The sequence below is a fragment of the Astatotilapia calliptera genome, unplaced genomic scaffold, assembly GCF_900246225.1.
Source record: "Astatotilapia calliptera unplaced genomic scaffold, fAstCal1.2 U_scaffold_138, whole genome shotgun sequence".
NCBI classification, from domain to species: domain Eukaryota; kingdom Metazoa; phylum Chordata; class Actinopteri; order Cichliformes; family Cichlidae; genus Astatotilapia; species Astatotilapia calliptera.
In genome coordinates this window covers 5,717-23,161 of record NW_020535661.1, presented here as the reverse complement: position 1 = coordinate 23,161, position 17,445 = coordinate 5,717, and the positions used below count along the sequence as shown (strand labels likewise).

Sequence of the window (17,445 nt, the reverse complement as noted above, 5' to 3'; positions counted from 1 at the left end):
AATTAACGTTAACCAGAAAAAACAAGCCAAAGTCGAAATGTTGCTGAGCTGACCTGTGGTATGCTATGTCTTCTAAAGCACGTATAATGTAAACAGAACTGGTCTTTGCACAGAAGCCTGTGGAGCTTCATAATTAACCTCAGTGTGTGAAGAGGACTCTCCATTTAATAATAGCTGTAATAAAATGTTATGGCCGACGGTGTTAAACGCTGCACTTGGGTCTAGCAGGGAAGATTTCAACTTTTCAATATGAATGAAGGCTGAAAACTGATTAGATTAATGTCTGATGATCTTTTCTGTGCTTCTTCAAGTTTGTAACACCAAACATATTAAAGGATGGTGTAAGGTTCACAGGAAGAGTTTAATTAGACACACATTTACTATTTTTCTTTATACTCTTTCTTTCTTGACATGTTTAATATGATTACTATCAGAGGAGAAAATGAACCTTGTGTAGTCTAAAAACTTTTTTATTTAATCAAACTGTAATGTTGTTGAACTCTGACGGACGTGTCTTTTAATCTTGTCAACAAATCCTTAATCACCTAAATGTGCCATTTATCATCTTGTAAAATGTTCCCTCTGCTTCTGTTGCACATCTCCCCGGACACTCTCTGCTTCACCAGCCCTGTGCAGCTGGTCCAACCCCTGCCTGCCTCCTTAAACTGGGGTGTTTAAATCTCTTTACCTCTGTTGTGAACTTCACACAAAGTTTGTGGTAACAAAATCAAACTGACGAGGATCTCGTTTGAAAAACACACACACTCACGAGACAAAATAAAAACAGACTGCTCAAAGCAAAAGCAGAGCCCTCACAGCTGGTAGCACAAAACACAGTGACAACGTGCGTATCAGATACCCTCAGTGCCAAAAGCATAAATATGAAAAAATGTGATCACCAAGATTATCCTAAAAATGGCATTGAGGTGCGTGTTACAGTAAAAAAAAAAAAAAAAAGTAGCCAAATTTTCATCTGAAAATGTTGAATTTTAGTAAAAACAATGCTCTGTAGTTTGATACTGTCGTTACAGACAAAGCAGATGTTTAAAGCCTTCGGACGCTCATTTGAAACGCACACATTCTCCTTATCAGCTGGAAACATTAAAGCCGTAAAATGACTTTTTCAAACGGATAAAAACTATTGAACAGCAGCAATGTTGAGCCTGTTCCAAAATTTGAATGTACATGTTTTGAAGGTGCGGGTCTTGTTGAATTATTAAACATACATTCTTTAATTTTTCGAGCCACAAAAACAACAACTTTTAATTTTCTTTTGCTTGAGTATCGGCCTCGGGTAGCTCTACTTATCATTGCTCAGTCCGTTGTCTGTTTGTGCTACTTTTTTTCAAGGAGCACTGGATTATTGGTAAGGGTGACTTTATGTGTTTAGCTACTTAAGTGGAAGTACTGTGGATAGTTTTACCTTACATACATAGATCTACCAGTACAGCTTCTGAGGTATCTGTTTACAAAATGTTATAATCTATTCAAAGGTTCTTTGCAATTTTACATTGATAAACATTATCCTTAACACATTTGGCCCACATAAAGTACTATGGCCATCACACGGTCATTTAGAATTGTTTAAATAACTCGTGTCTTAAGTCCTTCCATCAAACAGAAAAAAAAAAAAAAAAAACATGGTTCACTTTTACATCACAAAATGTTAGAAATATAAGCCGTTCATAACAACCTGAAAGGCTGGGAGTTTAAAATGCAAACCGATGGAAGCAGAAGTAGAAGACTATAATGTCACAGAGCACACGGTGTCTATTATTGTGTAGACATTTATAAATAAGAGCTTAATAAAGATGCTTAATTTCTTAAGAAATAAACAGGTGGAGTGATCTTTATCAAAAGTGGATGTTGCATCTGTGGCTAAACCACTGTACCCAAAAAACTTTAAAAATCTACTGTGTGTGAGGCTGTGTAAGTAAAGCTTGCCCTTCACACCCACGTGTAATAAACCATTTGTTGGGGGTTGTGGATTTGACACCTCAGCATTGTGAAAGTGGGGAAACATGTTTCTGACTGTGCATAAGATTTCTGCTTACAACTTAGAATCTCAGTTCTAAATGAAATTCAGATGTTTTTTAAGTATGGCTAATGTATTATTTGACTTCTAAGGCACACACACACACACACACACACACACACACACACACACACACACACACACACACACACACAAGAACAACACAGAGAAGAAGAAGAGGGGGTAGTTTTACTACGCATCATAAAAACGCAATCATTCATCTTCCGACTGTATCTTTCTGTTCTGGCTTTAGAATCATAGGTTGTTTACTGAACCGTACTTTGGGAGTCATACTGTTGTGATACTGGGGAGAAAAGGGTAAGGTTTAAACCATTACACACAAAACTTGAAAAACCTAAAGAGTGTGTGAGACTGTTAGCTGTGTTGTTCAGCATTAAACTCATCTACAAATGTGTTAGTAAAGAGCGACTTGTGCTTCTGTCCCATTAAGCAACGGTTTAACAAATTTCACTGCAAACTATAAAAGGAATCTGGATTTAAATAGAACATAGTAGTGCAGGAAACACTAGTATAAGGTGTCTATGGAACAAATCTCCTTCAGCGTTCAAATGACCAAAGTGAGGCCTACAGGCGTTTCTCTCGGTTGGTTGTGTTCAGGGAAAAAGCAGCTAAATACGCTGAGACTGCTCCGCATTGTTAGCGAGTTAACTCTGGATATCTGTAGGTTTGTCAAACTTGGAGTGAACAAAAGCAGAAAAACAGTAAAAGATGCAGACAGTGAAAGTCTGGTTTATTTCATGAACACAATGAAACATTTTACAGTCCACAGAGCAAAGTAGCATACATGATAAATAGATACACATAACATGAGAAGTAAAACTCGTCGTCTTACCACATGTTATATTCAGTAAACTTAAAATAACCACAGAAATTAGAGTTTAGTGTTTTAATTCATCTATTAAAAAACACGAGTCAACATTACTGAAGTGACGCTTTAACGATGCGTCTTATCATCGTGTTTATGATGATAAAACATGTTCTCTCGTTAGTAGATGTCTGCGCTGTCACTTGTCATGAAAATGTCCAGAGCCAGGGTTCCACTTTAATTACCATTGATCATTAATAGGGTCACAAAAGATTTGTCGCATTATCCCCATAAACAAAATGCTTTTATAGAAATCAATGTGATACAAATATTTCGATTCTTGATTCACAATGTGCACGAACTCAAAATCTTTAGAGGTTCATATTTATAAAGTATCGCAAATAATACATTTATACCATTGTATGAGCTACACTTCTTGTAAAAACTGATTGAAAAAAGCTCCTGTCGTGACCTTCCTTCTGTGAGGACACACACACACACACAGAGAGAGAGAGAGAGGGGGAGATCATTAGGATTGGAGGCGTTTTTGGATTTTCACTTATTGTCGGCTTTACAGTCACATAAAATTCATTCCAATTTTTTTGCCTTTGCTTCAATTAAGGTGTTTCTTTAAATCTACAGCAGCTCCCTTTTCAAAAGGTTTACTGACATAGTAAGGAAGTAGCTAGGGAACTCGGTAAGTATGAGCAACAACAGCTTAGGGACTGTTTCTACAATAAAGAGGAATTCATCATCATCTGCAGTTCATCAAAAAAAAAAGTGCCATTAAAAACAATTCAGCAGATCCTCAAAGTATGGATACAATCTGTTTTCAGCTGTAGAGGTACGCTTCACGTACTTATCAACATGCAGTTTAGAGGCTTGCATTAGAGTGCTTTGGTACTTGGACCTCTTTTATTTAGCACGGTTATACCGTTGTGTATTTAGCTATATAAATATGCTCAAGAGTCTATCGTATGTTTGTCATGCAATTAAAAATTCAAAAATATAATTTTTAAATCAGTAACTTTGCAAATTTAGCGCGGACCCTCACCCCTCCCTCCGGCTCCCACGGCCCCGCTGTCACCGTAAGACTCATACTCTTCCCCCACGTATGCTGCTATTTCCCCGCGCCCCAATAATTCTTGTCCTTTTTCTGTTGCAGCCTCCCACAGTCCCGTTTTCGGCGTTCCTGCGCGACTCATCTCCCGGTCCCTTGGTTTCTCGAGTTTCACGCGTGTTTTCCTTCTACCCTCCCGGGACACCTTCAGTTAAAATAAAGTTTATTTTCTCGTACTCCTGTGTGTGTTGGCTCTGCTTCTGGGTCCAGCTTGTGCGCTGAACTTCGGTTCATGACACTAATAGTTTTAAATAGAGCACCACAAACAACAGGTATTCCTTTAGAAATAAACTTTTCTTGTGTTACTTCTAAAAACTACAGATTCTTAACTCTGCAACAGTTAGACAGAGTTGGTTACAGTTAGGCCCCCAACAGTCAGCAAAACAAGTCATAAAACAATAAAAGAGGCTCCCTTTATCAAGAGCATCCCAGCACTGTAGTTCCATTACAATCAGTTTCCTTTATTTTATCTTATCATGTCAGAGGCCAACTGAAACCAAGTCCACCTATATAAAAACACCCCATCAGACACACAGTAGTTTCCTCAGCACTTCACAACTGTCGCAAGGTATAGCGTTTTAACTTTTTATTTTTTCGGATCCCAGACACAGTGGTGTGAGGTAGTTAGCACACAGTTTGGACGTGTAGAAAACATTGTTTGTTTGGAACACATCAGCAGAGAGGTAGAGTTCATAGCTGTTCATAAGAGTTTAATTTAATCAAACCTCATTTTACGGATCTAAACTGTGTTCATGAAATAAACCAGACTTTCACTGTCTGCATCTTTTACTGTTTTTCTGCTTTTGTTCACTCCAAGTTTGACAAACCTACAGATATCCAGAGTTAACTCGCTAACAATGCGGAGCAGTCTCAGCGTATTTAGCTGCTTTTTCCCTGAACACAACCAACCGAGAGAAACGCCTGTAGGCCTCACTTTGGTCATTTGAACGCTGAAGGAGATTTGTTCCATAGACACCTTATACTAGTGTTTCCTGCACTACTATGTTCTATTTAAATCCAGATTCCTTTTATAGTTTGCAGTGAAATTTGTTAAACCGTTGCTTAATGGGACAGAAGCACAAGTTGCTCTTTACTAACACATTTGTAGATGAGTTTAATGCTGAACAACACAGCTAGCAGTCTCACACACTCTTTAGGTTTTTCAAGTTTTGTGTGTAATGGTTTAAACCTTACCCTTTTCTCCCCAGTATCACAACAGTATGACTCCCAAAGTACGGTTCAGTAAACAACCTATGATTCTAAAGCCAGAACAGAAAGATACAGTCGGAAGATGAATGATTGCGTTTTTATGATGCGTAGTAAAACTACCCCCTCTTCTTCTTCTCTGTGTTGTTCTTGTGTGTGTGTGTGTGTGTGTGTGTGTGTGTGTGTGTGTGTGCCTTAGAAGTCAAATAATACATTAGCCATACTTAAAAAACATCTGAATTTCATTTAGAACTGAGATTCTAAGTTGTAAGCAGAAATCTTATGCACAGTCAGAAACATGTTTCCCCACTTTCACAATGCTGAGGTGCCAAATCCACAACCCCCAACAAATGGTTTATTACACGTGGGTGTGAAGGGCAAGCTTTACTTACACAGCCTCACACACAGTAGATTTTTAAAGTTTTTTGGGTACAGTGGTTTAGCCACAGATGCAACATCCACTTTTGATAAAGATCACTCCACCTGTTTATTTCTTAAGAAATTAAGCATCTTTATTAAGCTCTTATTTATAAATGTCTACACAATAATAGACACCGTGTGCTCTGTGACATTATAGTCTTCTACTTCTGCTTCCATCGGTTTGCATTTTAAACTCCCAGCCTTTCAGGTTGTTATGAACGGCTTATATTTCTAACATTTTGTGATGTAAAAGTGAACCATGTTTTTTTTTTTTATTTTCTGTTTGATGGAAGGACTTAAGACACGAGTTATTTAAACAATTCTAAATGACCGTGTGATGGCCATAGTACTTTATGTGGGCCAAATGTGTTAAGGATAATGTTTATCAATGTAAAATTGCAAAGAACCTTTGAATAGATTATAACATTTTGTAAACAGATACCTCAGAAGCTGTACTGGTAGATCTATGTATGTAAGGTAAAACTATCCACAGTACTTCCACTTAAGTAGCTAAACACATAAAGTCACCCTTACCAATAATCCAGTGCTCCTTGAAAAAAAGTAGCACAAACAGACAACTGACTGAGCAATGATAAGTAGAGCTACCCGAGGCCGATACTCAAGCAGAAGAAAATTAAAAGTTGTTGTTTTTGTGGCTCGAAAAATTAAAGAATGTATGTTTAATAATTCAACAAGACCCGCACCTTCAAAACATGTACATTCAAATTTTGGAACAGGCTCAACATTGCTGCTGTTCAATAGTTTTTATCCGTTTGAAAAAGTCATTTTACGGCTTTAATGTTTCCAGCTGATAAGGAGAATGTGTGCGTTTCAAATGAGCGTCCGAAGGCTTTAAACATCTGCTTTGTCTGTAACGACAGTATCAAACTACAGAGCATTGTTTTTACTAAAATTCAACATTTTCAGATGAAAATTTGGCTACTTTTTTTTTTTTTTTTACTGTAACACGCACCTCAATGCCATTTTTAGGATAATCTTGGTGATCACATTTTTTCATATTTATGCTTTTGGCACTGAGGGTATCTGATACGCACGTTGTCACTGTGTTTTGTGCTACCAGCTGTGAGGGCTCTGCTTTTGCTTTGAGCAGTCTGTTTTTATTTTGTCTCGTGAGTGTGTGTGTTTTTCAAACGAGATCCTCGTCAGTTTGATTTTGTTACCACAAACTTTGTGTGAAGTTCACAACAGAGGTAAAGAGATTTAAACACCCCAGTTTAAGGAGGCAGGCAGGGGTTGGACCAGCTGCACAGGGCTGGTGAAGCAGAGAGTGTCCGGGGAGATGTGCAACAGAAGCAGAGGGAACATTTTACAAGATGATAAATGGCACATTTAGGTGATTAAGGATTTGTTGACAAGATTAAAAGACACGTCCGTCAGAGTTCAACAACATTACAGTTTGATTAAATAAAAAAGTTTTTAGACTACACAAGGTTCATTTTCTCCTCTGATAGTAATCATATTAAACATGTCAAGAAAGAAAGAGTATAAAGAAAAATAGTAAATGTGTGTCTAATTAAACTCTTCCTGTGAACCTTACACCATCCTTTAATATGTTTGGTGTTACAAACTTGAAGAAGCACAGAAAAGATCATCAGACATTAATCTAATCAGTTTTCAGCCTTCATTCATATTGAAAAGTTGAAATCTTCCCTGCTAGACCCAAGTGCAGCGTTTAACACCGTCGGCCATAACATTTTATTACAGCTATTATTAAATGGAGAGTCCTCTTCACACACTGAGGTTAATTATGAAGCTCCACAGGCTTCTGTGCAAAGACCAGTTCTGTTTACATTATACGTGCTTTAGAAGACATAGCATACCACAGGTCAGCTCAGCAACATTTCGACTTTGGCTTGTTTTTTCTGGTTAACGTTAATTATGTAATTTAGAATTAAAGTTTAGTGTTCTTAGCATTTAGGATGGCCGTGGCGAGTAACTCAAGTGCTGTAAACATTTCATGAAACCTCATCAAAAGTTATCTGAGTTGGAAGGGTGGCTGTTAATAAGCCATTCTTAAGGAAGGAGAACAGAGAAAAATAAGGCTGAGGTGTGCCAAATTACACAAGAAATTGACTGGAAAAAGAAATCAGCTGTAATATGTCTTATGGAGTAATGAATCCAAATTTGAAATATGCATGGAAGAGGTCCGAAGAGAGATACAACAGTGAATGTCTATAGCCGTCTTTAACACAGCGTGGATACTCTACCGTGCTTTGAGGCTGGATTTCAGCCAGTGTTGTTGGAGCTCTTATCCAAATTAATCAAATTATGAATGTAGAAAAGTTCCACCAGATTTTGATCGACCATGTAATACCACGTAGTGTCTGATTGGCAGCAACTTCATTTTTCAGTACGACAATGATCGCAAACATACTGCCAATGTAGTCAAAGTATGCCTGGATGAAACAACGCATCAGTCATGGATTGATCTCTCCAGGGTTCGAACCTCAAGATAATCGAAGCAGTGTGGGATCATCTTGACAGAAAACAAAACAAAAGGCAGCCAGCATCCAAAGAAGAGTCTTGGATGTCTTTCAAGAAGCCTGCAGAACTAAGAAATTACAAGAAAGCTTACCTATTAGAGTTTAAGCTGTGTTGAAGAATGAAAGGCAGCTTTAACTGAACAAAAAGGGGAAAAAATCCCACATTGACAGCTAACTCAAGAGACAAAAAGCATTAGAACTCAAGTCATTACCTTACTTAAGGATAAATAAGTTAATTAATTACATTAATGCATAAGCAGAATTTTTTTCCCATTACAAGCGCCGGTGCAGCTTATGAAAGTAAAATTACATCCGCTATTGTAAAAATAAAAAAAAACAGAGAAAATTGTCATAATATTGAAACAGAATTCAAACTATGAGTTTGTGGAAAACTATCTGCCGCTCTGTCTCTCTATACAGCACAGAGTCAACTGCTGCGTCACCCCTATGCTTCAGGAACCCTCCCTCCCTCTCTGATCTCCCCAGCTGCTGCCTCCCATGCTCGCGGCCTCGGGAGAGCAGATCTCTTCGCCGTCCAAGTACACAGGAGCGCTGCTGGGCTGCAGAATGAAAGGATCCATCTTGTGTCTGTGCTTAGAAATTGTGACGGCCTCCTCTCTGCTTTTATTCCCCTCCCCTGCCGCAGACCCTCCCTGCCTCTAAAAACTTTTTTCTTTTTTTCCAACAACAGGTGGCACAACAGGTGGCGCGCTTCCGGGGGTTTCCCCCCTCCCTTCTCCGGATGCACCGGGGGTTTGCCCCTCCCTTCTCAGGATGCAATTCGACACGCTTAGGGGATCAAATTACACACTTCCGGGGGGGAGGGGGGAGGTCAAAAGGTCATGATTAGGGCCATCAATCAAATCGGATCAAATTTTGTCATAAGCTGTAGGGAGTATCTCTCTTCCATCTTCTGCCTGCTTCTCCTTTGTTTTAGCCTGTTCCGCTGCCTGCTCGCCTGCCTAGTTTCTTTGTGTTGGCTACTGTGGATCCCTGACGGAGAGCTACGTCACACCAGTCTGTGATCACTGCTACAGCTGTAGTTTTGTGTTTCAAGTAAGCTCTCCAACTCTCCCCGTCCACTTTAGTTTAACTCTCGGCTGTCGACGTTACCCCGTAAACTCTGGTTGTCCCTCGTTTTCAGGTAGCTCCGGTGCGTCATCTGCCCACCCACATACCTCGGCTCTGTCTCATCTCTTCGGCTTTGCTCTCCTTGCACATTTTACCTGTCACTGTATATAGCCCCCTCCCTTGTAAATATTCCCCATCATTGTATATAAACTTGCATCACAACTATCTTGTGCCCGTGTGTGTTTCTGCCACTAAATCCATCCATGTAGTTTTCCTAACAATACCGTGGGGATATGGAGAGGAGTTGATGAAGCTAGGTTAAGAGAGGTGATGATCAGTGAGCAACAGCATGGCTTCATGCAGCAAAAGAGCACTACAGATGCAATGTTTGCTTTAAGAGTGTTGATGGAGAAGTACAGAAAAAGTCAAAATGAACGTATATGCTGATGAGCTAAAGAAATATGGTACTGCATGAGGAAATCAGGAGTGGTATAGAATAATACTGATAACAGTAACAATGACAGTAAAATAAATTATGAGTTTAAAAAATTGTTTTGAAAAACAGGGACAAAGTTATAAGTTATGACTGAATAACTTTTTGTAATTTTATCTCTACACTATCACAGTGGATTTTAAATTAAACAATCAAGTTCAGAATTTTAACTTTATTTCAAGGCTTTAACAAAACTATTGCTTTATAGACATTTTTTTTCTTCCCCCCCCCTTCCCTTCCCCTCCCCTCTTTTTCCCCTTCCCTTCCTTCCTCTCCCCATCCTTTTTACATAAAATATAATTATCATTATATAAACAATCATATCTATGTCTATACATACACATTTATTATCCTAAATAAGTATATTCAAAGGAGGGAGAGAGGGAAAAAAAAACAAAAAAAATAAAAAAAAAAAAAAAAAACCAAACGAAACCCCCCCCTCTCAAAAAAAAAAAAAAAAAAAAAAAAAAAAACCACAACACCTGCGTAGACCCATATATATAATCTTGGGGCAGATATGAGAGGAGGCCAAACCTCTCAGTTTTACTTATTAAAGTAATCTATAAAGGGTTGCCAAATTAGGTAAAACTGTTTAACATTATCTCAATGAAAATTTAATTTTCTCCAGCTGTAAATGATACATTGTGTCTCTTAATAAAGCAGAATGAGTTGGGGGGGCTTTATTTTTCCAATTTAGAAGTATAAGGCGTCTTGCAAGCAATGTTATAAAACTCAGAGCACGAATTTGTTTATTATTTAAGTTTTTAACTGTAGCTACACCAAATAGTGCCATTACTGGGTCTGGGGGGAGCTGTTTTTTAAAAATATCAGACAAAGTTTTAAATATTTTAGACCAGTAGGTAGCGATATTAGGACATGTCCAAAACATATGTGACAATGAGGCAGAATTCTGGCCACATCGATCACATCTTGAATCGGCCCCTGGAAACATCCTTGAAACCTTCAATTTAGACAGTTGGAGCCTATGCAAGACCTTAAATTGTAGCAGTCCGTGCCTGCAACAGACAGAAGTGGAGTGAACCAGTTCTTGTGCCTTAGTCCATTGATCTTTAGTGATGTTAGTAGCCAGTTCTTCACTCCAAGCATTTCTCAAGTGGTCCAATGTAGTTGTACTGTCTATTTGCAAAAGTTGGTTGTAGATCCTAGAAATAGCTCCTTTCTTTAGCGGGTTCATTAAGAATAGATCATCTGAAACTAGCTTTTGTGGTTCATTGGGAAAGGATGGAAACGTTTCTTTAATAAAATGACGTATTTGTAAATACTTGAAAAAATCTCTGTTCTCCGCGGCTGCTGAGTGAGCCCTCATCTGGGACTCTCCTCAGCTCTTTCCGGGACAGTGGCGCAGCTGCCCCTCTGGTGGTCTTCCTTGGTCTCTTGTGTTCTGGGGGCCTCTGGATGTCTGGAGTTTTGATCTCCTCCACACCTGCTTCATGCCCTGGAGGACGGGGCTGTGGCCCCCCCACACCCTCTAGCAGATTATTACATGAAGGAACCTTTTAAAAAACAAGCGCGTCCATGCTCACAGGTGTACACACGGGTGATCACACCCACAAACTACACCCTTTTTGGCTCCTACCTCAAAGCACACTGTGTTCTGTTGATCTTATGTGCTGCACAATAATGTTTAACATTTAGTATTTACTGTCATATTCCCATATATCATTGTGATGTTGTTTATTCTATTACTCTTGTTCTCTTCTGCTTGCTTTCTTTTTTCTTTCTCAGCAGGTGATCCAGGTGATTGATATATGCATTTTTTTTTCTCTGCCCGTTCTGTTGGTTTTTGTCTTTTGCCCTTCTCCCCCGTCCCTCTTCTCAGCTGTTTCTCTTTCCCTCTTTCTTTCTCCCCTTCTTTCCCCCAGTCAAGTCTGTCCCGTATTCAGTAAGTGAAAATAAAATAAACAATAAAAGGTGAATCAAATGGACCATTACGGCAAGGCTGGGATGGTCAGTTTGGTAAAGTAAATCCGTTGGGCATCTTTCTTTGCCTTTAGATAACAATTCTGATGGCAAAAGAGCCAAACGGGACAGGCCAAAAGAAAAAAAAAAAAATCTCTGTTTTCTATGGAAAATTTTGTTGAAGTTGTGGAAACGAAGGAAAAAGATTATCAATAAACAGATCCTTGATTGTATGTATCCCTTTGGAAGTCCATAGCTGGAATGTTGATCCTGAGAGCAATGTGTATGCTTGATTATGAATTAATGGTGTAAAGATTGAACATTGACGCCAATGAAAATGCTTTCTAATTTGAGACCAAATTTTTAGTGAGCCAGACACTACCGGATTTTTACATTTATGCTTACCCAGATCTGAGTTTGAATGAACCAAAGATTTAAGAGTATTGGAGAAAAAAGTCAAACTTTCCATCCGTTCCCAATCAGGTCTATGTTCCCCGCCCCAGAATGACATACAACGTATATTACAGGCCCAATAATAAAATTGAAAACAAGGCAACCCCATTCCTCCTGTAATCTTGGCTCTTTGGAGAAATATCTTTTTATTCTGGGTGTCTTTTTGTTCCAGATAAACTGAGAAATTAACTGGTCTATTTTCTTAAAAAAGTTTTTGTGATCAATATTGGGATACATTGAAATAAAAATAAAAATTTGGGTAAAGTGCTCATCCTAATGATATTTACTCGGCCAGCAAGGGAGATGGGCAGTTTAGACAGTTTTTCCAAATTCTGTTCAGTTAGATGGTATAAATTAATAAAATTATATTTAAAAAGGCCAGAGAATTCACAGGTTACAGTTATTCCAAGATATTTGAAGGTATTTGAGCTTGTAAAAGGAAACGAGATCAATGTGGCGCTATCTAATTTTTCTAAAGAACTAATTGGAAACAATATACTTTTTGTTAAATTGATTTTGTATCCAGAAATTTTCCCAAATTCAGTTAAAACTGTCATAATTTTTGGCAATGATTTAGTAGCGTCAGTGATATATAACAACAAATCATCTGCATAGAGAGACACCTTATGTTCTACACCAAATCTCCTTATTCCTTTATAATCTTTTGTAGAGCGTAATTGAATGGCAAGAGGTTCTATCACAAGTGCAAATAGCAATGGGGACAAAGGGCACCCTTGTCTTGTAGAGCGGTGGAGGAGGAAAGGACTAGAAGATATATTATTTGTATTAACCGAGGCCTTAGGTTTTGTGTAAAGCAGCTTAACAAAGGAGATATAATTAGGGCCTATGCCATACTTTGACAGGGTCGAGAAGAGGAAATCCCACTCAACCCTGTCAAAGGCCTTCTCTGCATCTAATGAGAGTAGTATTTCGGATTGATCAGAAGTATTATGTGTATATATAATATTGAATAGCCTTCTAATATTAAAAGATAACTGTCTATTTTTTACAAAATCCCGTTTGGTCCTCCGACACAACTGTTGGGAGAACTATCTCTAACCGCATAGCCAGAATTTTTGCCAATATTTTGTTATCTACGTTCAATAGGCTTATTGGTCTGTACGAACCAGGTTCCAAAGGATCCTTACCAGGCTTGTGGATTAGAGAGATAGTGCTATCATACATGGTTGAAGGTAAGCATCCTTTAGTTAAAGCTTCATTATATACCTCCAAAAGAACGGGTGAAATTTGTTCACTAAAGGTCTTATAGAATTCAGCACTATACCCATCCGGACCGGGACTTTTTGAGCACTGCATACTTTGAATAGCCTGATTTATCTCCGTTAATGTTATTGGTTGTTCTAACAATCGTTTGTGTTCTATATTGATAGATGGAACTTGAATAGAATCGAAAAAACTTTCGATTATGTTTGGATCTTTTTTTAAGTCTGAAGAGTAAAGTGCTTTATAATATTCTCGGAATACATCATTAATTCTCTTTGGGTCAGTTGTTAATTGCCCTGCACTAGTTCTTATTTCTGTAATCAGTCTTGAAGCTGCAACTTCTTTAATTTGCCTTGCTAGTATACTACCTGTTTTTTCCCCGTGTTCATAGTACTTATGTCGAAGCTGTGTAAGTAATCTTATCGTGTCATTTGTAATTTAAGTTCTGTCTGCAATGAGATCTTCTTTTTATAAAGTTTAGATGAAGGAGAGATAGCATATTCCTTGTCATATAGACATTTTTTATACATAACTCATACGTATACAGGTGCTGGTCGTATAATTAGAATATCATCAAAAAATTTATTTATTTCACTAATTCCATTCAAAAAGTGAAAGTTGTATAATGTATACATTTATTCCACACAGACTGATACATTTCAAGTGTTTATTTTGATGATTGTAACTGACAACTAATGAAAACTCCACAGTCAGTAACTCAGAAAATGAGATTATTACTTAAGACCAATACAAAGAAAGGATTTTCAGAAATCTTGGCCAACTGAAAAGTATGAGCATGTACAGCACTCAATACTTAGTTGGGGCTCCTTTTGCCTGAATTACTGCAGCAATGCAGTGTGGCATGGATTCAATCAGTCTGTGGCACTGCTCAGGTGTTATGAGAGCCCAGGATACCCTGATAGTGGACTTCAGCTCTTCTGCATTGTTGGGTCTGGCATATCACATCTTCCTCTTCACAATACCCCATGGATTTTCTATGGGGTTAAGGTCAGGCGAGTTTGCTGGCCAATTAAGAACAGGGATACCATGGTCCTTAAACCAGGTACTGGTAGCTTTGGCACTGTGTGCAGGTGCCAAGTCCTGTTGGAAAATGAAATCTGCATCTCCATAAAGTTGGTCAGCAGCAGGAAGCATGAAGTGCTCTAATACGTCCTGGTATACAGCTGTGTTGACCTTGGACCTCAGAAAACAAAGCAGAGCAACACCAGCAGATGACATGGCACCCCAAACCATCACTGACTGTGGATACTTTACACTCTCTCTTTCTCCAGACTCTGGGACCCTAATTTCCAAAGGAAATGCAGAATTTACTTTCATCAGAAAACACAACTTTGGACCACTCAGCGACCACTCAGCAGCAGTCCAGTCCTTTTTGTCTTTAGCCCAGGCGAGAAGCTTCTGACGCTGTCTGTTGTTCAAGAATGCCTTGACACAAGGAATGTGACAGCTGAAACCTTTCATACGCCTTTGCATAGTGGTTCTTGAAGCACTAACTCCAGCTGCAGTCCACCCTTTGTGAATCGACCCCACATTTTTGAATGGGTTTTTTTTCACAATCCTCTCCAGAGTGCAGTTATCCTTATTGCTTGTACACTTTTTTCTACCACATCTTTTCCTTCCCTTTGCCTCTCTATTAATATGCTTGGACACAGAGCTCTATGAACAGCCCGCCTCTTTTGCAAAGACCTTCTGTGTCTTGCCCTCCTTGTGCAGGTGTCAGTGGTCATCTTTTGGACAACTGTCAAGTCAGCAGTCTTCTCCGAGCCTACAGAACTAGACTGAGAGACCATTTAAAGGCCTTTGCAGGTGAGTTAATCAGTTGATTCAATATTGAACCTTTTCACAATATTCAAACTTTCTGAGACACTGAATTTGGGGTTTTCATTAGTTGCCAGTTATAATCATCAAAATTAAAAGAAAAACTATTGTATGCATTATACAACTTTCACTTTTTGAATGGAATTAGCGAAATAAATGAACTTTTTGATGATATTCTAATTATATGACCAGCACCTGTACAATTGACTGGCAATCTGTCCCATGATCAGATAAGGCATGTTTCCTCATTATTCCATGAAAAATTCAGCAAATAAAAGCTTAGTAGCTGATTAAAAAGGGTGATCTTGTATTTGGTAGCTGTTACATTGAACAGATATTTAATATCTTTGATATAAAATATCAAATGATATTAAATAATATGATCGTGGCTCAAGAGTTGGGAGTTCGCCTTGTAATCGGAAGATTGCCGGTTCGAGCCCCAGCTTGGACAGTCTTGGTCGTTGTGTCCTTGGGCAAGACACTTCACCCGTTGCCTACTGGAGGTGGTCAGAGGGCCCGTTGGCGCCAGTGTCCGGCAGCCTCGCCTCTGTCAGTGCGCCCCAGGGTGGCTGTGGCTACAATGTAGCTTGCCATCACCAGTGTGTGAATGTGTGTGTGAATGGGTGGATGACTGGATGTGTAAAGTGCTTTGGGGTCCTTAGGGCTATTAAAAATATGGTAAATGGACAAATACAGTCCATTTACCATATTTTAATAGCCAAGTCCTGATCAGCCCAACAGGCCATGCTGTTCACTTATTAGACACAAAGCTGAAAACTGAAATAAATTTTATGAATGAAACTTTATAAATAATGACCTCAACAGCATTTTCTGTAGCAGTAGTAGTAGTGGTGGTAGTAGTAGTAGTAGTGGCCATGTCCACACTAATACGTTTGAAAACGCATCTTCTCTCCGTTTTGGCCTTCCGTCCACACTGAGACGGCGTTTTCAGTCAAGGAAAAACGGAGCGTTTTGAAAACTCTCTCCAAAGCGGATACATTTGAAAAGGCCGTTTTCGCGTCGCAGTGTGGACAGCGAACTCGGAGCCTTTTCGAAAACGATGACACATTTTAGTCATGTGATGCAGTCATGTGACCAATTAAACTAAAATAGCGGAGGGCATTATACAGCAGTTGTTTGTTTGCTCTCAATTTCAACAGCCCTATTAAAGATTATTATCAGTTTTTACGTGCTCCAGATAACTTTTCTTCAAGTTCTTTAATTCTTACTTGCTTTTGCAACTTTGTACTTTTGTGTTACTCGCAGCAACAACTCCACCTCGTTGTTTAAAAAACTCAATGCTTTTCCTCAACATTTTGTCGCAATGTTTCAAAGAGCCGGAAAGTAAATAAACGACAGACAGAAATGAGGCAGGCCAAATCGCCTTGCGTTTCACGCATGCGCAGTACTGGAACATAAGCGTTTTCAGACATTTCAATGTGGACGCACAACTCTGTGAAAACAACTGAAAACGATAGTATGAACGCAGTGTTTTCAAATTTATCCGGGCTAGTGTAGCCTTTGGGGATAAGTAGTACTGGTAAGACCTTGAACAACTGCAAAAGAGGGTTATTTTAATAGGCTATTGAAGGCTGAGGCCTCTAGGGAGTACTAGTTGGGCTGTAACTTTTAGTTTTGCAAATGAGAGTAAGAGGACAGCATATGCCAGCATGTGTCTGTGTTTTGCTGTAGTGTTTGTGCAAAGTTTTCCTCTGCTTGAATTTCCATTAGAAGTCCCGTCTAATCGGTTTGCAGCTGGCGTTGCTCATAACTGCAGAACATGGGGCTTATAAAGTGGAAGCTGCAAAAACAGATGTCCTCATGAATTAGTGAGGCACCCATAAAAAATTAACAGACGACCTAGGACATAAAGCCAGGGGGCTTATGCTCATTTAATTCTCCCTTCAACATGCAATATGCTGCCTCCAGTCATTGTTTTCACTCTGTCCACGTCCAGCTGCAGCAGGCCTGTTTTTAGATGTGATAAATTAATAATGACGGAAACATGTCTGTCAAATAAATAACAACATAGACTCTGGAATAACAGCCTCTATCAAGCTCACTGCTGAAAAGTGGTTTTGCTAGTACATATGGCATACACTGCAGTATCGCAATACATGATTTTGTAAGTTTGCCCACTAACAAACTAATGATCAGTCTATAATTTTACTGCTCGGTTTATTTGAACAGTGAGAAACAGATCAATAACCAAAAAATGCATTTCAAAAAAGGTTATCAATTATTCACATTTTCATGAATGAAATAAGCAGATTTCTGGCTCCCAGGGGTATTTTGTACAGTTATCGAGCTGACATTGGGGAGCCTCCTCAACTC

At 38.8% G+C, this 17,445-nt stretch overlaps 1 long non-coding RNA gene across 1 annotated transcript; it reads left to right on the top strand.

The window, feature by feature from the left end:
• Positions 1-3,438: 3,438 nt before the first annotated feature.
• On the top strand, positions 3,439-4,157 carry LOC113017500 (uncharacterized). Its single transcript, XR_003271490.1, has 2 exons — positions 3,439-3,949; positions 4,027-4,157. It is a non-coding gene; the product is annotated as an uncharacterized LOC113017500 (long non-coding RNA).
• The last annotated feature ends 13,288 nt before the right edge of the window (positions 4,158-17,445 follow it).